This window comes from Vidua macroura, chromosome 10 (genome assembly GCF_024509145.1).
Source record: "Vidua macroura isolate BioBank_ID:100142 chromosome 10, ASM2450914v1, whole genome shotgun sequence".
Lineage (NCBI taxonomy): Eukaryota > Metazoa > Chordata > Aves > Passeriformes > Viduidae > Vidua > Vidua macroura.
Window position 1 is genome coordinate 6,343,133 of NC_071580.1, and position 23,867 is coordinate 6,366,999.

Genomic DNA, 23,867 nt, shown 5'->3' on the forward strand with positions numbered 1-23,867 from the left:
ATAGCACAAACACACTGGATTTTAAACAAGCTTTTTTCCATTCACCCAGATATTAAATATGCTAAAAATCTAATGCAGTTGGCCAGCAGAATTTGGTATTGGAAATATAGGCTAACATCATATTTAGCATTCAAACTTTTCCACAGCCATGAAACATACCCTAAAGCCTGGAATATATTAAATGTAAAATGACAAGTTCTTCTAGCCCAAATATGTTCACCTCAAGAGATTTAAAGACGTGTAACTCACAACTGACTGCAGCATTATGCATGAATGGAGTTCTAAAGAAAGCTTAAGAAAGTTTACCCTCAGATTAAAAACTCAACTCTTTGCTTTGCCCAAGCAGTTTCACATCCACCTCTGTTCACTAAAGCAGCCTGAAATGAGCCTGTAGGAATCTGCAGGTAAACAACCATTATGAGTGCAGGATCTTGAAAAAAGTGGGAAAACCCCCCCAGTTTTTGCCAAACCAAAAGTCCCAGATAAGGTGTTTCTGCAACTGGTCACATGAATGCAAAACCAGAAGAGGTGTGAACCTCCAAGAGCCATGTCTACTCCCACACTGCTGCACTATCCCTGCCCTACTGGCTGCTAATCTGCAAAAAAAAGCCTCTTTTCCTCATACCACTACACCAGTGCCACCTACAACACCATCTTATTCTTAAATAAAACCAAAAGCAGCACTAGTATGAAAAAGTGCAAACCACAGCTCTGAGTCTTTAAGAAGCCATCTTAGAACTACAGCACATTTTTGTTCAGGAAAAATCAAACTGCAGTGTCTGAGGACAAATGACAGAAATCAGTTACCAGTGTAAACAACATCAGGTACAAAAGGGCAGGTTTTTTTTTCTTCTTCACCTAGGTTTTTTTTTCTTTCAATAATTAAAGACCAATTAGCAGGCAAAAAATATTAAATCAGATGTTCCTCATTAAAAAAAAAAATGTACTAATTAAAATGAATTTAACACTTACAAATTTATTTTAGAAAAAAGGCCTATGAAGTGGATCAGAAACCAACTATATTCACTTTGGCACCTCAGGATTCAATTTCAGGTGAACTTTGAAGTTAGGCAGCTAAATTTTCCAGAAGCTCCTAGATCACTCAGATGCCATATCAGAATTATTTCTAACAAAGAACAGGATGTGGAGTTCTTGCCTTTTGTGGCTACTTCCTACCAAGACCCATCTCTCAAAAGCCATGTAAGAACTTAAGAAACAAACGGTGTCTGACAAACATTATTTTGGGTATTCAAAGAGGCAGAGCTCTTCTTCTTTGATAACTTAAATCAAATATTAGGGAAGGAATACCCATTACCTAGCCCTGCCAGATTCACTGGGCATGGCCACTCAGAACACGAGTGACTGCAGCTGCAGACAGCCCTGATTCATTGTCCTAGGCAGTGACACAGCATCGTCACTGTGCTCATCCCATTTTCCATCTCAACCCAGAATATCAGCAATGTGAGACCAATGTAAAAATTCCCATCTCCTTTTTCACTGCTTTGTATGTCAATCTGCAATACTGGTGTGGTCTATCATGAAGCAATAGAGGAATAAAGCAACAGCAACCCCAGCAACATCTCAGAGCTGCCGAGGCAGGAGGGAGGGAGGGAGGAGTGTGTTCCTGAGACAGCCTGGAAAAGGTGGCCCTCAGGTGGGGTAGAGGCCACAGGGGTCAGTGATTAGGGCAGGGTGCTGCTTTACTTTTACAAAATGAAAGACTGGGCATTCCTGGGCCAGCATTCTGTCATCACAGTCCCTTCAGGGCTCAGGAGGCAGTGAGGTGACAAGCAAGGGACGAGAGGGGCAGTGCAGTGACCCTTGGTCCAGTCCCCCTGTGGGACTGGACACTCAACTCACAACACGAGACCCTGGTGGGCACACAGGCAAACACACAGAGCTCCCTCAGGAACTCTGCAACAAGGGACAGATTGTTTTCCAAGCCTGCAAGTATCTCTTCCCTTAATTTATACAATTTTCAGTTTCTGCTACAGGAACCACCCTCAATGCAGACACTCCATCTCTGCATCCCTACGTCCTACCTTGTACCATACCTCAAATCTGACTGGAGCTTTTCATAAGCAAAACCTGTACTGTCTAGGTATTAGTGCTGTGTATTTTGGCAGAGACATCTCCATCTATATTAGCTATACCCAAAGTTCAATAAGAAGTTGTATTGATTTTTCCCTTCAAGCATATATATATATTTGATGAAAAACTCACTCGTGCCTCCAAAAATTGCCTAGACATTAAGCTGATCCCCCCTTCTGCATTCAGCATCTGCTTTTTTTTTCCTCAAAATGAAGCTGTACCAAGGGTCTTTTGACAGAATATTAAGAATAGCATGTATGCTGAAGTGATATGCCTGTAATACATGGAAGAGGCACACGACACTGTCAGTGTCATCAGCCTCCTTGACCAGATTTTCCATAGCCTGCAATATACCTTTTTTTTCTTACTGGGAACTGTTCCAATATCTGAATCATCAAGACAAGTCTTTTCTTTCACAGAAAGCTCTGAAAAATAAAAACAAGCTTCTTTCCTTGCCTGTAGAAATTGGAATATTTTGCCTAACTCAAATTATCCCACACTAAGGACAGCTTTGAATAAATGCCAAGTTCTGATACTTCATCAGTGCTTAAGTCTAAAGGCATATTTATACTACTGTAAAGGAAAAATTCCCAGAGATTGGAAGATTGTGCCTGCCATAACACAGCCCCAGACAGCTCCTACACATTGCAAAGTCACCTGCATCTCCAGAAGTAATTGCACTGTTGATCTGAGAAGATTAAAGCAGCATACCAAATGTTCCTCTTGCTAATTTGGCACTCTACAGAAGGTCTAACTGGTAAAAGGAGCCTGAACACACCTGTACAAGAATTTATAATGACATTCAGAAACACATTTAGAAGTAGTATAAAAGAACACTATTTTGCTTTTCTGTATAGCACATGGGATATAAAAAAGCTATACTAAAGCAGCCTGTGGTATATAAAGTTTTTGTTTTGTGAAGGAAACATCCTCCCAAGCTGCATGCAAAAACTTGCCTGAGTGCCTAACCCATACATAAAAACCTTAAAATTTAAAGCTGTTGGCTTTGTACAGTAGAAGCAGGAGACTCTACTGAATAAACTCTTATCAAATGGGCTGAGAGTCACAAGGGATCCAATTAAGATAAAGAGTTCAAACCCAGGACATTTCCTCTTCTCTCTGACTGCTCAGGCCAACATCAGACATCTGTTCTCACTAATTTTTTAATTAATCCCCTTTGAAGCAAACTATTCAAAACCTGACAATACCTCATCTGTCCGATAAGGACCCCCCTCCAGCAGAAGGTGCTATTTTGAATTAAAATGCTCCTCCACTGATGCAGTTGGAAACACAACCACAGCTTTGTGTAGAAAAACCAGTTTTGCTGAGTCAAGCTAAAACATCAGCAGAGATGGAAATACACCCTGTCTTGTAACTGCAGGCCACTATTACACAGGCAGCTGCACTGAAATGGTCTGCAGCTTGTCCCACAAGTGACCTCTGCTCTGCTTTTTGCAGAATTCACCAAACACAGTCACTACTTCTGCTAGTTGAGTGTCAAACAAATTAGGATGGCTTTTCACAAAAAGAAACTCACTGTCTTTGGTTATCTTTACCTCACCTCAAACAGATTCTATGCACGTAAAATTCTGCTCACCCATTTCCAGTAATGGGAGCATTATTTGAAAATAAAGAGATGATAGAGATGAAGAAGTCCATGACTTCTCCAGATGACATTATACTTTAATAAGTACTGCACAAATTGCTCACAACATTTTGAAAAATTTTCAGTATTTCTCAGACTCTAAAGAGCTCCCATCATCTTTCTTTTCTTACAATATTTATAAAGCTATGATGTTTTTACTTTGCAGAATTGCCATTTAACATTCTTGAGTGATGTGACTCAAACCTTCCCAAAGCCATTTCTCTCCTGTAAATCTGAAAGCCCATTTTCTGCCACTCCAAGACTTAGAAACTAAAGTAAGCCTACATCCATGAGTGGTGCATGCTCGAGGCATTATGGACTTACAGGACTGGAAATCACACAGAGTGAGTAGTGCCATGCCCAGTTATTTCAGATAAACCAACCTAATGCCATGGCAGAAGGGCAAATCCTGCTGGTTGAACAAGGCTTCAGTCTTTATTCACTCACAACTTCCAACACCTTTTGTTTCCTCCACTTACCAGTCCAGAGACTTCTCAAGCAAGGACACCCCTCTCTCTCCTCAGTATCTCCAACACACAAAGACCTTATCTGTTTCCTAGCTTGACCAGAAAACCCCACTGAGAAGTTCTTGTGGACCCCACCTTGCTTTTAGAAAGTACACATGGATACAGATCAATCCAGAAGCATATTTAAACATATTCCAGCCCCACTACCTCCAACTGCTTAAGTGATGTGTTGGAGCAGAGCCAGTGCAACACTACCCTGCAAGGCCACAAAGAACATCAGCAATATCCTTCTCTACCTTGTGGGGGTCTACTTGCAAGGTAAGGTTTGTTAAAATAAATTCCTTCTGTCTTTGAGTGCCCTCTAATAACCTAGGACAGCACACAAAGAGAGGTGGCCAAAAAATTTTAAGGGATTGCAAATTAAAATAAATAAATAAATAAATAAATAAAACACTAAATAAATAAAAGGAAGGGGTTGCAGAGGAAAGAAAAGACATCTGCTACACCCACAAGACATTTGTTAAATTATGGTATATATTAAAAATTCTACAGATACAAATGTGGTCTCAGTTATCTCCTGCTGAAAGAACAAATGCTCAATTGTGCTCTTGTGCAATACTTGAGCATTGCAGCTGATGGCCTGGTGCACAAAGAATTTTCCCTTTCTAAGAATAAATATAGGTAATCTCATCTCCCTTGTAACTCTAGCCATGCACGGAGAAGAGATAAGAAAATATATTTAAGGAAAGTTTCCAAAATCAAAAGAAATGATACAGGGATTGCAGTTACATACATTTAAAGAAAACAACTGGAAAATCATGACTGCATATCACATTTAAGAAGACACTAATAACAGCACACAGTCTGGATATCTGCCCTCTGAACCATATACTTGTATTTTCCTTTAGGAAGACAAGACTTTAGCACTTGAAAAAAACAGACTATAGTCAAAATACAGTAATTTTACACCCCTTTTTAAGAACTGATACACACCGAGGCAACAGTGACTCCACACTTCAAGGAGACAATACAGTTTTTACAATGTGTTTTGACAAAAGGTCTATTTATTAATATTTCCATACTGTGAATTGATGTGTTATAACGCTCAACAAAATGAATATGGATTTACACATGAGACATTAACAGCTCCAAAAGGAGCTGTTAAAGACCACTGAATAAAATAACACTTAATGTAAGGATTCAGTGAACTGCAGAAATTGATACCTAACAAATACTGTAAATGCACGTAATACTAAATTGTACCAAACTACAGTCCACTTTTATGACAAATAAATAGATAAATCATTGAGTGTCCTTACCAGAACTACTCTCTGAAACCCCACAAAATTGTGATGTGGCAGCAGTACAGCCCTTGGTATTACACCACCTGTAACACAAACCATATTATGATAGTTTCTATCAATATTTATTTTAAAGGATGAAAAAAGGATAAAAGCTATTTTTCTACCAGTCTTTTTATTGAAAGAATTAAAACAACATTCAGTTTCCTACTGAAAACAATATGTTTAATTAAGAAAATAAACAAACAAAAATTAGAGACCTTGATTATTTACATGGAGTTTATTTAAAAACAAATTACAGTTTCAACTCTATCCTCTCTCACTTTTAGTTGAAAGCAAATCCCCACCACAGAACAGCACACTAGCTTCAAAGGAATTTCTGTTCTTTTTGTCTGTCCACATTGACAAAGGGGAACTTTATGAGACTCCAGAAAAAGTTTACAAAGGGGTAAGTATTGATAAGTATTGATGCAATAGATATTGCAGTGTTAACCAATACAAATAAAATGATTCAACAGGAAGATAAAAACTAGGAAACACAAGGCCATGATCAAACCATCCAGTGTTTTCAAAAGTGACCATTCAGGAGCTGAATTTCACACCAACAAATTATAAAGAGCCAGTTATATGAACAATCCTTAAAATACCCTCATTAAGTTAATTTCTACAGGTGACTTCAAAATTAAAACATTACACACTTGTGATCAGAATAATTACTGATCCTGTATTTGTGTAACATGGTGATTCCTACCACCAATATTCATTACAGATTAAATCATTAGAAAGTGATCTTATGTAAACTAAGGGATTAAGGAGAAGATTTGAAGGCAGAAGCAAAGGAACACTGCCTGGGCACCACAAGAAAAGAATCCACACATCAAAAATATGCTGTTTGAAGCAGGATGCACCCAATAGTGAAACAGCTACCCTCTGGAAGAGGAGCTGGAAAAAACAAGTTTCTAAGTACTAAACACCAACTACAAAGACTCACAAAATACATTACAAATAACACTAAAACTTCCAAAGCACCTCCTAAATACTAGGATTAAAACCAAGGAAGGCAATACACGCCTTAAACAGGACTTAGCATTTCAGACTTTCCATCATCCTGAAATCAACCACTGACCTCTGAGAAATCCTCTGCTATTTAGTCTGTTGCTATGCTCAATAAGACTTGAAAATGTTTTTTCCTCTTTTGACTGGGGAACCACAGGGTATTTTTGTCAGTAATCATTCTCCATGTGTAAATTCCCAGGAGAATCAAGTAAACTTCTCTTTCCCTCCTGAAAAGCCTCCAACAGCCAAATGGACAAAAATCTCCAAAACCACGATATCCTGGAATGGAAAAGTGTCCTGGTCCTCCCTGTAACACTGACAGTAGTTCACAAGAACTATGTGAAAAGGTCCTGACCCTCCATTAATGTAATTTTAATTCCCTGCTAGGCTATTATGTACTGCTTTGATCATTTCTACAAACCTAACTGTATATGCCAACTGCATCGCTAAAATTTAATTTGGAAAAAACAATCAGAAGCAAAGTTTAAAAAGCTTATAAAATTTTAACTCCAAGTGCAAAAGGTCACTAAAAGGGGATGTTGATCCTGCTGGTTGAACAAACAAGACAGAGCAGTAAGTTTCAACTTTTATGCTTTGAACCTTGTACACTTTATGTTTACATTAAGGATTTTTCATTCATTTGGAACAAACTCTGCTCAAGTAAATAAGCGGAATTACCCCCAAAATGATGCCAAACAAGAGAAAGAAGCCGGAGGCCCTACAGGAGAGCAGAGAACCACCACACCCTCAACAGGAGCTGCTTTAAGAGGAATTCCTTTCCTCTCCACAGCTCCCCACAGAGCACACACAGAAAACACAAAACACACTGAGCACAGAAATTCACCATTGCACGAACGTCCCTACAACAGCAGAAACCTGCTCAGTTACTTCAGCCATGGCATGGAGAGGGCTGAAGGAACAGCAACAATTAAATGCATGGCCTAACTTAACAGGGCTTTTAGGAATGACTAAGCAACAAAAGTAATTTTTCAGATGGATCCTGATAGTCAACTACTTCTGCAGGCACTTGCAGACCATCAGAGAATCCTCTAAATTATATTTTTAACGTGTTTCAAATTAATGAATAAGAGTCAAAATTATTGCATGTGCTGCAGAGATACATTACTTAAAGACTATATATATTTATTATTTTTAATTTATGTTAGTGATGTGAATAGAATTTGTGGCAAAAAAACCTTCACATACAGTGAAGGATGTAGGATAAAAACTTCACATTTAATTCTATTTCTACCAAGTGATATGATGAAATGAATCCCATCTCAGGGTGCTCACCTATAATTACAGGACATAATTTCCCTTACTATATCTACTCTTCAGCTGTGGATTGCTTCATAGTTACTTACTTAGCATTTTATTTTTATTTCTTGCAAGATGCCTATCTATCTATGTGTATTTCAGAAATCTGAAGAGAATCAAACTGTAAATCTACAGTCTCATTACAGAAAAAATAAGTTGAACAAGAGAGGAAGGAGTAAAGAAATTTTCCAGCCTCAGGGAGAGGACTAGAACAGAAAACACTGCAAAAATGTGCAAGGCTTGAGAGCCCAACGTTTTATGTGATGCTAACAGGCAGGCTTAACAACTGTGTCTGTTACTAAAATGCTCACACTCCATAAGAATTTGTGCATCGTGAGCATGAAGTCTTCCCCTCTGCAGCTTAAAATATCTATGCATTTAAAAACCATCTGCAAAAATAGACATATACTTCCCCACTGCAAAATTAATTAGAGAGCAGGAATTTCATCTCACTACCACCAATACATGTGATGATGCCACATGTAAACACATTGCACTTGCTTTGGCACTGGAGAGCAACAGAAATGGTAAATTTAATAAGATTCTGTGAAAATGTCACTTTCTTGAAGAAGCTGATTAATACTAGTGAAGGTGGAGGATGGGCACCCGAGAAGGCCATGCTGGATTAACCTGCCACTAGAGCGTGCTCCGTGATCAGCACGGAGCCCATTTACCCATTCCATTGGTGGGGTTTTTTCCACAACATTTTTTGATTTTTCTTTTCTTGTATTTCTTTTAAATAAAATCCCTACTCCTGTTAGATTGAGACTTAATTTTTAAATTTAAAAAAAAATGCAAAAATAATCAAAAGTTTTTTTTTTTTTTTTCAACAAACAAACAAGTAACTTTTTTTTAATGACTGACTAGGGTTTTGTTTTGATTTTAAATCATATGTAGTTAGGGAAAACAAAACAAAAAAATAAACTATGTGGTCATAAAAAATACTGATGTGCATTTTATAAACTGAATGTGGCCCATCAGGGAGAGAGGAATTACCCACATTTAGGAAGTATTGTTTACTGCTGCCTTCCCACTAGACCACCTGTTAATAATATTTGATGTTGTTTTCTTTCTGTGCAATGAGTATGACTATAAATGAGATATTTGATCTGCTCGCTACAACTTATTCCCTCTAATGCCTCTATTTCAAAGACCATCCAACCAACAAATGACACCAGCCTCAAGGCAATGTCCCAAGTGAATGTGCATCTTTGCTTCTCTTCCTTATCCACTGTCATTTCCATAATTCATCCTCTTAACGATTTACGAAGTGCAGAGGAGATTTTCAGAGCACATCGATGGTGCTCAAAAAGTCTTACAGCTGACTGACTGCCAAGGGCACATGAAGGAAGCAAGGAGTATGTACAACTATTTTGGAAATAAGATGCTGAAATTCTCATTCTTTCTATTTGACAGATTTTCCAATACTTTGGCCTGACCATAATGCACACTATTTAGCCTAAAGCATTTAAGTCTTATAAGGATATGCTTATTGAAAAAAAATTAAACACAGGAATCATTTTTACAAAGCTGGAAGGCAGAAGTATTTAATTTTTAAAGACTGCCTCCAATAGTACTGTTTCTTGACTGGTGTTGCAAATACTACAGCCAGTATTTTGCATACTCATTAAAAATTATGTCTGGAGATTGCAGCTCTTTTTCCAAAAAAAAACACCCTTCAAAATGTAAGCCACTGAAAAGCACTTTAAAGCTGGTCATCATTCTCATTCCTGAATATACTCCCTTTTGCCATTTTAGAATTTAGTAAATAAATACATTTTTCTTTTTTTTTTTTTCTCATTTTCTCCCTTGCCACTCTACACAATCTCTAGCAGCTTTATTTAACGCCATCAACCAATATCACTGTCAGCACTCCGAGAGCAGAAGGCTGCTCTGTACTTCGTGCCTGCCTCTGAATTCATGACCAGAGATTCACCCTCACCACGCACCGAAAACGAGCAGCCTTCATCTTCCCATTTACCCCCATTAAGTCAGTGCCATCATGTTCTCCCAGGAGAGAAGTGCAAGAGCTGAAACACCGCAAGCGACAGCAGCCAAGGACACTCAGAAATAAGGTCTGCCCTCGCTGCTCTTGGACTGTGAAAAGGAAAGCTCCAAACTGCAGGGAGTGACCATGTAATGCTGGAGTCTCCCTTGCTTTTGAACGGGTATCATGTAGCTGGGATGGAGGACATACCTCAAACTGGGCTTCAATTTACTTGGAAATGCATGTAAAAACAATGGGACTTGGTCCTAAACTGTACCAAAAGCAGGTTGTATCATAATTATGTCATATCTAATTAAAGTCCATATCACTAAAATGGAGACTTGTCAGCATAGATACAAATGTCACTTTGGCAGTCACAGTGGTTCTCAAATCTGCAGCTGGAACACAGCTCAGGACAGAAAAGAGTAACAAAGCTTGAATAGCCTGATTGCTAGAACGTAGTAGATTTTTGCTTTGTTTTATAGTGCTTTATTAACACCATACTCCAGGGGACGACAGGTTCTTGGATTTCAGAGATCCAATTCAATCGGTACAAGGAGTTACCACCTCGATGGCTCCTGCACTCTGCCAGGAGACTTGAGCTCAGGTTTGTAGTGAAAATAAGCAGACAACATTAATCTAGCCACCATTTATCCATAAAATACAATTAACCTCCCAAATCTTAGCTTTAGAAGTGTCAGCCCAAAAGACTGTGACTACATCTGCCAGCACTAACAGTAAAAAGTAGATGCCTGACCTTCTTAAAGTCTTAAATGTAGCTCTTGTAACCTGTCTCTCATCTACTCACAGAGAAAATCATCTTGGGACAGATGGATTCACAAGGTCCACTGAACAACTCAAACCAGACCTACGCATGCCCACGGTCCTGCTGTGTGGAAAAGATTTTGACAGGGAAATAAGAGTCTATTTTTCTTCCATTTCGCAAGTGTTGCAGCTGTGTATTGCTTTATAATTTAGTTTATTAAAGGCAACAACTGTCAAAACTATACAAACTAATTTGTCGTGCAGCAATTTTACATTACTGGAATCTTGTTATAATCTGACTAACGCACACGACTGCCTTCTAACCATGCCTATAATTGGGTTCTTGGCTCCACAGGCCTAAAGACAATAATCCAAAACATCTTCCAATTACACTGAAAAATATGCATGCTTGTGGGAAGCTACATTACTTAATTTTCAGACTCAATGGGTCTTTAATAATATGACAGGAGGGAAAAAAATGTTTGCAAAAGGACAATTATTTGTGGTGCTACTCAGAAAATTGTGTGTTTGAAAACACCACCTCAAAACCTATAAACACCAAAGCAGCACTAACGAGACACTTATGGAACATAAGAGAAACTAAAGCAAAAACAGTCAAAAATCCATTCAGATGAAAGACTGTATTCCAAGTCTATACATCCAAACCAAACAAGGATCCCAGCCATTAAAAAAGTCCATACTTCAAAACTCATGTATGTGTGAGAGTCACTCATGAACTTCACTTGTTTACTTCCAACACATGAACTGTCTATTGCTCCTGCTCACAACCAGATACGAAGTTCCTTGAATTTACTGGTAGATCAGAAGCAGCTCAAGACACAAGAACCTTGCACAGGAACCACTGCTCACATTTCCAGTGTCTGGCAGACACTTCCAGTGCACTACCAGGACTGACAGGTAATTTTTAAGATGCCTGAAGTGTTGTGACCTGCTATATTATTTGACAAACATAGTTTACATTTTTTAATACAAAAGGTTAGCAAGTAAATATTACAAGGGCAAGCAGGATTGCCCAGGTGCAGATATGCTTTTTGCAGAGGAGAAAACACTGAAGTTGCCACAGAATCATTTAGGTTGGAAAAGACCTCTCAGATCATCAAATCAAACCTACAACCTAACACCATGTAAACACATGAAATACAAGAGAATTTTTGCAATTTTTTAAGTATTAAGAGTTTTTTTTTTTATTGCTAGAAAATTACAAAACATCTACAAATCTTGTCAGATTAAGACTGCACCTTTGGATGGGTTCTCATTATTACATGAGAATCAACAGGACTATATTAAATACTGCCTGCAATAAGCATATACATAGAGAAAAGATTTCCTGAGTCACAGGGAACTGAAAATAAAAACATGAACTGTCACACGAAAAGAGTCAGAAAAATATACAGGGACAAAAACTTCAAAACACCCCCCTGACAGTCACTTCCAACATGCTTCAAACTGACTCTGAAATTAGAGAAATCAGAGAAACCAAACCTGATGTGTCCTGCAGTGTTTAATCGTGTGCCTCATTCGGCCCCACACACAACCCTCAGCACCATGAGTGCATTACTGGTGTCAGCTCTGTCCTTTGAGCTGGACAAACACTGCCAGCTGCATTTTATCAATGGACAACAACCTCAAGCACTTCTTGAAATGGCCTGCATCCCAAGCCATGCCTGGAACACCAACCTCCCCAGCTGTTATCTGCCTGTTACACATCTGCTGCTAATATAGGCTTTTCCCCACACCTGCAACAAATGCTGAGAAGACCGGAATGCAGCAGATGCAGCGTGTGGTTGAAGGGAGCATGGGTGCTTCCCCCAACAGGTGAGCTCCACGGGTAACTGCAGCACGGTTTTAATCCAACAACAGGAAACACTTGCTAGGACGCAGCTTAAACCTCCTAGGACAGTAGCTAAATGAGTAATGCAAACTCTAGAGATAGAGGGAAACAATTTTTGTTCCCTGTGAGTTGAACACTCACAGCAAAGTTATTCACACAAGAGGGATGAGATGCAAAGACAGAGCACACAAATTCCACAGCTAACAGATATCACAGCACTGCTCTGTGGAGTTTGGTGGAATACATTTTAAAATGTTTGGCTATGTGACAAAACAGATCTAAAAATATCAGACATGTACAAAGTACAATGAATCTTTCACACAGTCTTCCTACCTTATTATCAATTCAATTAAGAATTCATTAAAAGAACACGTATCACAAAGATTATTAATTTACAGATGAATGTGAGAGAGAAGGCAGGAGACAGGGGAAATAGGTAGAAGAGACAAAACCCTGTGTTGAAGTTTGTCCCATCAGAGCAAACAAAAACATCACATCTCTTTGGTATAGTAACACACATGCTGTGAGAAGCAATGAGCAATTGAATGCATGTTTTATTCTGATCCCAAAGGCTCAAGCTGCCTGTGAGATGCTCTTTCTTATTTTATTCCTCTTCATTTTGTCTCTGAGCTACACATTTTCAATGGAAGCCTAGAAACTGCTCTGTATTCTACTTTAAACACAGGATACCTAACAGGAGTGATGCTGATTTAGGACTCACAAATACAGGTGAGATGTAGACAATGCATCACTGGCTTCCCTCTTAGGCCTTGCTTCAAGAGGGAGACTTCCCTCAGTGGCTGAAGTGCTACTACTTTTAAACTGTCATCCTCAAAAAGTAGGTTTGAAGAACATACCAAGCTTTTGATTGCAAAGCCTGAATGTTACCAAAGCAAAAGTTTCAGAATTAAACATATACGCAAAGAAGGATACACAGCATAGATGAATAATAGATGCCTATAAATAAGCAGAAAAATAGACTTAAAATATCCACATAAGTATTAATTAGTTATTAATATTAGATCACTGGTCTATTTCCTTTCAAATTAGCCACCCACTAGCAAAATGTCAATTGCAAAACAAGAGACTATATTTATAGTACAACCTACTTCGAGTTTTGAGCGACATGTCAGCCACTGCTCAATTACAATACCCCTATTGTGTGCCTTCCCAAATTAATACCTAACTTTTATTACAGGCAACTATATGTACAAAAGCCACATTGGATTTTAATAGCCTTTATTACATCACATAAGCTGGTACAAACATTTTTCCATCTAGAAGCGCATGCAAAAGAAAATAAAAAGGAGTTAAGTAATATGCTGGAATGAAGCTGGGTGGGACACTGGACACAGTGATGCTAGGAGGAGTGAGTGGCCAGGAGATGGTAATAAGAAATTCCTGGATCTGATTTTGTTGTTTCCCAGGGAAAGACCAGCTTTGATTGTTGGTACCAGCAGCAGTGCACCGTGAGATGCAATACAATGTACTACTCCATCCTCAGACTGGATTTAAATGGAAGAGTCACCAACAAAGTGGAAAAACCCCAAATTCCTCTGGCAAAACTTGACTGTGTTGGGGACTTCAGAAGAGGAGGGTTACATTTTTAAAAAATATCACCTATTTCACTGAGTTTTCTTCTGGTTTAGGCTTTGTGATTTCCCCTAAAAACAGTTCTCCTCCCTTTATCTCTCCAGATGCCTGACACTATCTGCAGAAGAGCAGAAAAAAGAGCATCCTGCAGAGGATGCTCAGTGGAGATGGAAAGCAGGCAGGAGAAACCCTGCAAACACACACTGAATTGCCTCAAGCCTTCTGCTGAGAGAAAAGCAGGATTCATTGTTTCAGGTATGTCTGCCACAGAGAGAAAACAGAAATGGAGACAATCACATAGGAACAGCTCTTGAAACAAACTTCAGACTAAGGAACACCAAACCATCAACAAGAGGGGACCTGTATTCAGGGGATATTTATCAGGGGATAATTATCCATTTTTACAGCTGTACAGCAGAATAATCTGGAATACTCAGAAATGTTGGAAAGACAGACTTGAAGAGAAATACAGATTTTTGTGCTCAGCTTTTCTCTTGGTGTAAAAATCACATCACTTCCCATCAGCTTGCAGGAGCATACTCCTAATAATGCCATTTACAGAACTTCCTTCTATAGCTAGCTCTTTGAATCTTGAAGAAAAAAAAATTAAAATTCATCCTCCTAGCCTAAGATTTACACAAAACCAGGAGGTCTCTGCCAGCTGTTTAATTTCTCATGTATTTATGCATACCAAAGCACTTGTACAAAGAAATCAATTGGAGCTGTAACTAACATTGCACGTTGCCAATTCACCTTTAATTCCTAGGGGAGTGAAGAGAATCCTAAGTTATTAAGATCATCATTTGCTGTCTGGGAACAGGATTGTCTATGGCTTTCCATTTCCTATTTTTTTTATTTTATCCTAAAATTCACTCTAACACTAGAACTATCAAAAAAAACTAGAAGAAAAAAATCAGGAAAAGGAAACAAAATCTGCAAGAAACAAATACAAAGCTAGCTGGGATCCAAAGCCACTTTCATCACGTGGGCTATTTTTATATCCATTGTACACTTTATCTTTTCTAATAACTGCCACACTTCTAAGCAAAAAACCTGCAAGGTACTCGAAAAGAAGGTAAGAAAGAAGACATGAATGTGGTTTCATCCATCCCCTGAAAGGTTTTTTCTTTATATATACTAAAAATACTTAACATTTTAAAATGTTCAGCATTAGAGTGGGCTTGACCAGCTAAGTAAAAGTCCCTATTATCAGCAAATTTCACTCCAGCAAACAGCTGTAGTGTGTCCAGCATGTGTCTTATAGTTATGAATAAAAACTGGAGCTCAACAATTAATAAGCAGTTTTGCCTCTGCAGCTGTAACACCACAACCACCTTCACACCACCCCTGCTTTATATAAAACCAGCACCAAGTCAAGACCTAGTTCATATCTTCTGATTTTTCTCCTATTCCAAATCATTTTGCTTGCAACACTCATATTAAAACTTGTAAACACTATCAGCAGTAGGATTTTTTTCCTTTTTTTTTTTTTTGCTAACACTTACCCTAGGCAAAATTTGCTTTACAGGGGGAAGGACATGTGACATAATTTTTTATGATTTCATTTAATCTTTAATAGAAATAGGGATAGAACTTAGAGGTTTGGGCATGTTACGGAGATGAAGACAAGTGGTTTTCTACTAAGTCCCGCCTCATACAGATCACTCAAAAAATCCACACCAAAATTTTCTTCAAATCACAAGGAAAAGAAAAAAAAACAACGGACACTTTAACCCTTTTGCTGACAGATGAACACCCTTTTGTAAATAGTATATTTTCAGACTGCTATTATATAGCCCACAGGTTTCATGACACTGCTGAGGGAATGAATTTCCACCAGACAAGCCACAGACTCCACAGTCAGCCTAAGGTGGATCTCCTGGTAAGAGGATTCTCCCTCCAAGTTGCCACAGAAGCTGCCTTTCCGCTTAATTTAACCTAATTAATTGAAATTATTGTCACTGACTATCCTGTTATATAACCACAGGAACAATAAATCCTTTGCCATTGTGCTCTTCACCTGAACTGGAGTTGAGAAAAGAGCAAAATCCAATGACCCTGTGCACCACAGCAAGAAAAGCAGCCAGGGCTATTCCTGAACACAACCTCTGGATAACATGTGGGGTACAGGGTCTGGAAGGCAGTCAGAGGCACAAGGATGAGCCAGCACTGCCAACTGATCATGGACTTGAACTTCAGCTCCTTAATCTGCTAGAAAAGCTACTCAAAATATACTGAAAATGTTCTTTCCTGCCTCAGGTCCTGCAAACTGGTCTGTCTGTTCAGCGTAGCAACACTGGGATGAGAAGAGGCTCACTGTAGATATGACACAAGATGCAGTATTGAAAAACAAATATAGCTCATTTTGTCATGAAAAAACCTGAGATCACTTCTAAGCAGTTAAAGGTTTGTATGGTTTCCTGGGCCTGTCGCACTTTAGGTTTATACATCTATATGATAATTTTAGAAATGCTTTGAAAAGTTAATAGCAGATCCCTTTTGCTCCCTTTTATATTGAGAAGTGAACTGTTTAAGCATTAACTACCCTTGACAATGCAATTAAAACCTGACCCATTTTCTAGACACAAACGACCTGCATTTTTCACAGCACAGCCATATGTAACCAAACTCATCTCTATTTACTCTGTCCTCAATTCCACTTGTAATTCTGAAATCTGAAAAAACAAAACAAAACAAAAGACTACCAGAAATCAGTGCCTGGGAGGAAAACAAGAAGGTACTGTGCAGAGGAGGGGTGGGCACCTCCTCAGCTGTGATTCCATGACTTGAGAGAAGGAAAAGTCAAACAAGTCTATGAGCAAAGTTTTTATCACTGTTCTGCACTCTAAAACAGACAGCAAGTGAATTACAAGGCTGCAAATCCAGGATTATATAAAACTAAAAAACCTCTGGCAGTCATCATCTTTACTACTGAGTATAAATCACAAAATGCACTGATAGCACCCTTGTAAAATCTCTGATGTGGTTTTATACACACTTGGATAAAACAGAGTGGTAGAAAAACATCTACAAAACACACAGACAATTAAAAAGCAACACATGCAAGGGATCATGGGGACTTTACTCATTTCACTTAAAATGTTGCTGTTCTGCTTCAGGCATGTCTCTCTCTGCTCAAGGAACCTCCACAACAACTCAAACCAGACATAATGAACATTATTATTACCACCATTTACTTGAATAACTGCATCATGCAAAAGATCTCTTTTTTAAGATGGGGCCCCCATTGTGCTAAGATTGCATAAACAGGTAGGACTTAGTTCTTGTGCTGAAGAGATTGTAATCTCACCAGACAAGGTCAATAAACACCAAAGGTCAACAACAAAGTCTCCTGTCCAGGACTTTTGTTATTTTGTTTTAACATATATTAGACCTCCTGCTACTCTCTCTTATGGACCAAGGTCCTCCAAAGAGTCAGTACCACTGCTGCTGCCAGGTCTGTCCTCCTAGCACATCCATTAAAAAAAAAGAAAAAAAAGATTCCTCTTCTGTGGGAGACAAAATACACTGAAGAGTTTTCAGTGATTATGGAAGCATTGAGATGTAACACAGCTTTTCTAGACATTCCTGAAAGTCCCAGTTGTTACTGAGTTAAGATAAATACAATGTTGAATATTGTCCTCTTTATCTAAATTCAGTAACTTCTCTGGCCAGTGCAATGAAATATTTGCAGTACTGAATGAGGAGCAAATGCTAGCCCTTGGTTTATTTTAGGCAAAGAGCTAGATAAAGAGCCATGTAACAAGTCTAATTGTGTCTGGAAAAAACCAACAACATAGAGCTAGCAGTGAGAGAATGGGACTCTCTTATTTTCTAACCATATAGCAACCAGCCTCCTACAGGCAGGAACTTGCTCAGCCCCAGTGAGCCCAGCAGAAACACGGGCACTGAGCTGCACCAGAGCTGAGCAAGCAGGGAAGTGTTTTGCAGGAACAGGCTGAGAGAGGGAAGGTAAAAGCATCACAGGAAAAGGCACTTTTTTCTGTTCTTGGCTCTGGGTGTTGGGCTGAGTTAGGGAATGCCTTATTAAACAGCTGAAGCTCTAGAAATTTGCAGCCATTATCCTAGTGTGAGGCAAAACGTTACACAGGCACTTCTGCCTGGCTACGATTCTTTCTTCACTCAGCAAATATTTAGTAGGTTTAAGGTTCCCAAAACAAATTATTTTTTTCTGTAGGTGTTACTGAAACAATCCATACAGCTTGCTTAGATTTGACTCAAAGTGATAAATAGATGCATTTCCTGCAGTGAAGACCATGCTTTACAGATCCTACAATCCTCCTGTACTAAGATAAAATGAGAGAAGGAAAAAGAAGCAAAACCCCTACTTCAAAATGCTGCACTTTGGAGGATTCTGTGGCATTCACACATTACAACAGAAACAACTGTCCCCCTCCCCCTTTTCAGTATATTCCTTTTCATTTAACCCAAGATGTCTGTCATGAAATCCTCCTAGGAATTCATAGCAAGTTAGGGAACACTTTGCTTTTTGACAAATCCTCTGTACTTAAGGAATGCAAGTGTTTCCTTCACCCAGTTCTTCAACTAAGCTTCCTAATTATAGCACTCTTACAGGATTTCAACATACATTGGCAGAGACGCTGTGTATCACACTGAATTTAAAGCTGAGGTAGCCACAAAACTGCTCTTCAAGCCCTCTAAAACCTTGCACACTGTAAGACTGCACTGCTGTTTCTCAACCCTGACACAGGGTGCAGTGAGCCGCTTGTGGAATTGAGCCACAGCATCATCTTCCCAATTGTCCCAAGTGCTACTCAGCTCCCATAAACTGTCCAAGGGAGGGCTGTGAATTCACCCACTTCCTCAACAGGCCCTTTTTCAGCTGACCTGCAGGCAATTTTTCAGTTGACCTCTTGGTAATATTCATGGGTGTAGCCAGGGAGATGCGTGAGGCAAGGCTGGATTTATTTTAAATAAATAATTTCTCTAGCATGAATTAATTTTCTAATGGAAGATTCCTGTGGATATAGCACTGCAAATACATACATGCCATGCTGCCAGGGCAAGAGAATAAGGAAGGAAGTGTGTTACTGTGTGACCCAGACCTCCTCCAGGGGTGCCCAAGCTCCTTTCCCTACTCAGACCACTGTGCCTACAAATCACTGCAGATTTTTCACCAGATGAGTTACAAGTCACAAAAATATGTGGAACAATTGACTTCACTTAAGCTGCAATGCTTTCTTCTTCAAAAGCAAGCACAGAGGTTCCTAACTTATGAGTCCTGCATAGTTGACATCGTTTTAAGTTGATGTCACCCATCACAGCTGTAACTTGGCACTTCTAGTAACACTCTGCTCGAGATTTGCATTTCCTGATGTTTCTTCATTCTTGCACTTGCAAAATATTCCACATCTATCTTGGGGTAACAACAGAACCTCAGGAACCCTGAAAATGACTATTTTTTCCCCACAGGTTTGCTATGTATAGATGCTACGAGTTCTTTTCAGAGCAATATAGAATTTGCGCACATAACACTCCTTTTTCAAAGCATAAATTTAAAGATTTACGTAACAGATTGTCTTCCAAATCAGACAAAAAAATGAGTCCAGGACTTGCTTATGTGCTTCCGAACTATATGTGCTTGCTGAACTATAATGTTTCTGATCATTACACTGTTTTCTCCCAGGCTACAGTTTTTGCCCCATGTCCGGGTTCCTTCATGACCCAACCACCACAAACTCCAGACACTTGGACATCAGGACTTAGATATTTCAAAGGATCACATGTAACACTCATTCCTCTTCCAAATATGCCACAAGCCACATCCAGCTGTGGACAGACTGAAAAGCAGTCTGATGAAAATGGGAAGCTTTAACAGAGACAGTCCAAGTGCAAGTCAACCTCAACAGGGTAAACCCTGCAACTTGCTTGACATGGGCATTTTGAAAGAAAAAAAAAAAAAAATCAGTAATTTAGGTAGTTTGCATTATGATGAAAAGTAAATTCAACTGAAATACATGGACCACCATGGAGACACGTGTGAATAAAAAACCACAAGCCACTAAACAAAAAACACCAAAACAAAATGGCAACAGCTGTTCCCGTGGGCAATGAGGAGGCCAATCTGCTGAGAAATTTCTGTCAGCTTCAGCAAAAAGGATGTTAAAACAAAACTGGATGGGTCAGTGGGAGCAACTTTGCTCCACAACAGCCTATTCACCACAGCTCCCAGTCTGAGCCACGAACTGGGACATGCAAGAGTCTGCTCACCAACTGGGGAGGACTTTAAAACAGGAACCTCATAAACTGCAGCAGCATAGGAAAAGAAAAACCTTAATAATAATCAAAATTGAATGGTTCAGCAAAAAAAGGATTTTGTTTTTAGAAAAAGTTAAATATAAAAGAAGCCAGGAATTAGGCCAGTGGAAAGGTAAGCCAGCAACCTATTCTAAGCTGCATTCACAGTCACAAATTCAAACACACAGCATTTACTTGCTTGTCATAAGTAGTATGAAACGTGTACAAGAAAAGGCAGCAATGATCCTGCCTAAAGAGCAGCACATCACCTCGGGGTATCAATGGTAGGAAATATTAAGTTGTATTTTATCATCTATTTAGAGCAAAACCCCAGCAACCCTAATGTGGTTTCCATTTGCTATTTACATAATTAAGTCACCTCCTCACGGTTCTAATACCCTTACTTACTACTCAGGTTACTTCCAATTTCCCAGATGGTCAGTCGCCAGAATACACTATCTGAGCCTCAGCCACTTCTTGGTTAAATCCATTCTGATGGCTTATTAGTAGAATAATTTAGCAGCTGTTTAAAGAATATTTGTTACAAATTTGTTTTCTTATGTAAATCAGATTCCATGAACTGGGATGGAATTCCAGCCTTTTCAAATTCATTTTAATGTGAAATGTTGACATCAAGTCATAACTTCATTTGATTATTTTTTCTGTTTATGTTATTAGCAACCAGTTTTTCTGGCACTCTTTCCTGTTCCAGTTCAATCACTCAGTTGAATTACTTGAACTTGTGATGAACTGCACCAAAAAAAGGAACATTAACTAATGCCTCATTTGATCTTGTGACCATAAAACTTGTGTTTTCATTCCCTCTTTAACCTTTGACCATCTATTTTCCCCTTAATTTGTGTGTTATGTACCTGATAGTTTTAAAATTGTTTCTTTTATTCATGGAAAAAGACTCTGCTCTAATGGTTGATCTGCCCTCTGTTCATTTTAACCACCAGCGACTTTATTCTGGATTCTCATCAGTAAGCACACACTTAAAATCACTTCTTCATAGCCCATCATGTATATATGATTTGGCTTACTGTATGCCCTTTACCAGAAGTGCATGGCTGTCCTCATAAAAAGTGTCAACTAAGCTAAAAGAGAAAACAAGTTACAAGAGAGTGAAATGGCTGATTTTATAAAAGCTCCTTTGCCAGTTTCACAGAATCACAGAATCAGCTAAGTTAGAAGAGACCCACAAGGGTCGTCGAGTCCAACTCCTTGCCCTGCGCAGAACCATTCCCAAGTCACACCATGTGCTCAGTTTATTACTTTATTCAAGTCCTCTCCTTTTCACATTGTTATGATGGACCTGAATTTATCTTATGCCACTGGACTTAGCTTTTTTTTTAAGCAGTTGTTAAACACCTGAACACCAGATAAAATATTTTTAAAATACATGTAGACTCTAATACAATATGGTCTATCTACAGCCCAAAGTGAAAGGGGAAGACTCCATGAATATCATTGATGAGGTCAAAGATTCCAATTATGGCTCACATTTGACATCAATACCCTCCATTTGTGTGAATATTAAATTCATGGATGCCAATCCTACATACACATGCTCAGTATGGGATTCAAATCCCTTGTCTTGAATAGTTTCTTATATTTGTTCACTAAATTACAGTAAGAACGCCACACATGACCTTTATTTACAAATATGGGTGCACTAACCACTGACTACAATTTTTGCTTCTAATCACTGGGTGAACTGAAGACTTGGAAAGCAGATACAGGCTTCTAGCCATGCCATCCATGCTGATGGCCACACAGGGTCCTGGATTTGAAGGCCAGCAGGACTCTATTTCTCCTGCGTAAATAGAAGTCAGCATCAGCAGTGTCATTCCACGCAGCCTACAGACTTCCTATTGTTCTGCAGCAATATTCATTGCCTCCCAGCATCAGCACAGCTGAAACTAAGGGCAGCGTTTACTTTTGTTAACTTGAGCTACCACCAACTTTCTGTTGACAAGAAGGAAACCAGGATCAAGGCTTGATGATTCAAGTGACACATTGGCATGGTCTCCTGTGAAATCAGCCTTGCTCTTCTGCTGATGGCAACACTCCTGCTGGGACACAAAAGAACCTGTCCTTGGGTTTTCTCTGTAACATCCTAATTCATGTACACCCAAAAGCCAGTTTAATTTTTTAACTATCCAACAAACTTTGTCAATGTTGAGAAGACTTTATGCTGTATTTCTAATTCTTTCATATAACAGAGCAGGAAAAGGATCATTTCAGGTTATACAACTTCACCACGGGCATATGGCAGTGAACCCAGAGCAGAAACACAAAATCTCCCTCTCCTCTAAAGCAGATGGCATGCTGATCAACTAAGATATAATCTAATGCTAACTGCACTACTATTATCTATTGAACCAACACCAGTACAAAGCAGTAAAGACAGAAAAAACCTAAGGCAGGGGAGATGAAGCACAGGAAGACAACAATGAAAAAAATAGAATAAGCCAGATCTAAGAGAAGACAATCTATTGCAGCAGAAACAGCCTCTTTTCAGGTACATTTAAGATTTAAAACATAGAAATGGCAGTAGATAAGGAATAGCAATGGCCCTCACCTTGCTTCAGATGATCTTCTAGCTTGAGATACTGGCCCAGTTCCCTTTGCTCTTGCACTGCACTGGGCACCTGCCAGGGGCTAAATATCCCAGCTGCTTAGATAATTACATATTTATGATTTTGCCGAGAATTCTTAGTCAAAGCTTATTTTTGAACTGTAAAACACTTAGAGAAACAGCAGAGAAAGTTCTCTGACAAATGTTACTTCAAAAGAGAGCCAACATTTCAATTTTTTTAAAGGATGTTCATTTCCGTTTCAGTTGATTCATTCAGTGGTGAACTTTAATGACAGAAAAAGGAGAAAAGGGGTGTTTTCCTCTCTCAGTCAGAGGATCTTGCTAGTGTGTTTAACTTACTCTCTGTAAAGAATCAGAAAATTCCAAAACCCTTCCAAAAATTATACAGAATAGCGTACATACAATTTTTAATGCTTACCACAGTTTGCACCCTATCACACAATGGAACTTTGCTTTTGTATCACATTATTGGTAGTATTTCCTCTTCTACACATAAACTACTAGATTAGCTAATTCATGCTAATCCAATAAATAGAACTGATGTATGAACAATTTGAAATACGATTGTTTAGCCACAACAAATTATCACACAAAATACATTGCACTTCACCTTCCTTCATTGATAATCGCATCCACTGATTTCAGAAGGAGCAAAACAGTCCAAAATGTCATGTTGCTGGTTATTTTAGACTATTTCAGATCCTGCTAGAAATATTTTTTTTTTCCTCCTTTTAAGGCTGCACTCCATAAACTGTACAACCAACAGCCTCAACAATAAATTTCATGAGCACTTTTAGGCCCTACTGTTCAGTGCTTTCAAGCTTGGTTAGCTTTATGCATGCAAGTGCTCCTTATTTATACGGCAAAAGAACTACTCCTACACTAAAAGTTACATGTAGGCACATGTGTTTG

The 23,867-nt window shown here is 38.8% G+C and overlaps 1 protein-coding gene across 2 annotated transcripts in view; it reads right to left on the bottom strand.

Annotated features, from left to right (window-relative positions):
* Positions 1 to 23,867, bottom strand: part of TBL1XR1 (TBL1X/Y related 1) — a 108,412-nt gene that overhangs the window by 33,330 nt on the left and 51,215 nt on the right. The window contains exon 3 of one of the 2 annotated variants that reach the window (XM_053986381.1): positions 5,523 to 5,590. The exons of the other annotated variant lie outside the window; for it this stretch is intronic. The gene's annotated coding sequence lies outside the window, so the exon portion shown is untranslated. The remainder of the gene's footprint in view (positions 1 to 5,522; positions 5,591 to 23,867) is intronic. 2 annotated transcript variants of the gene reach the window in all.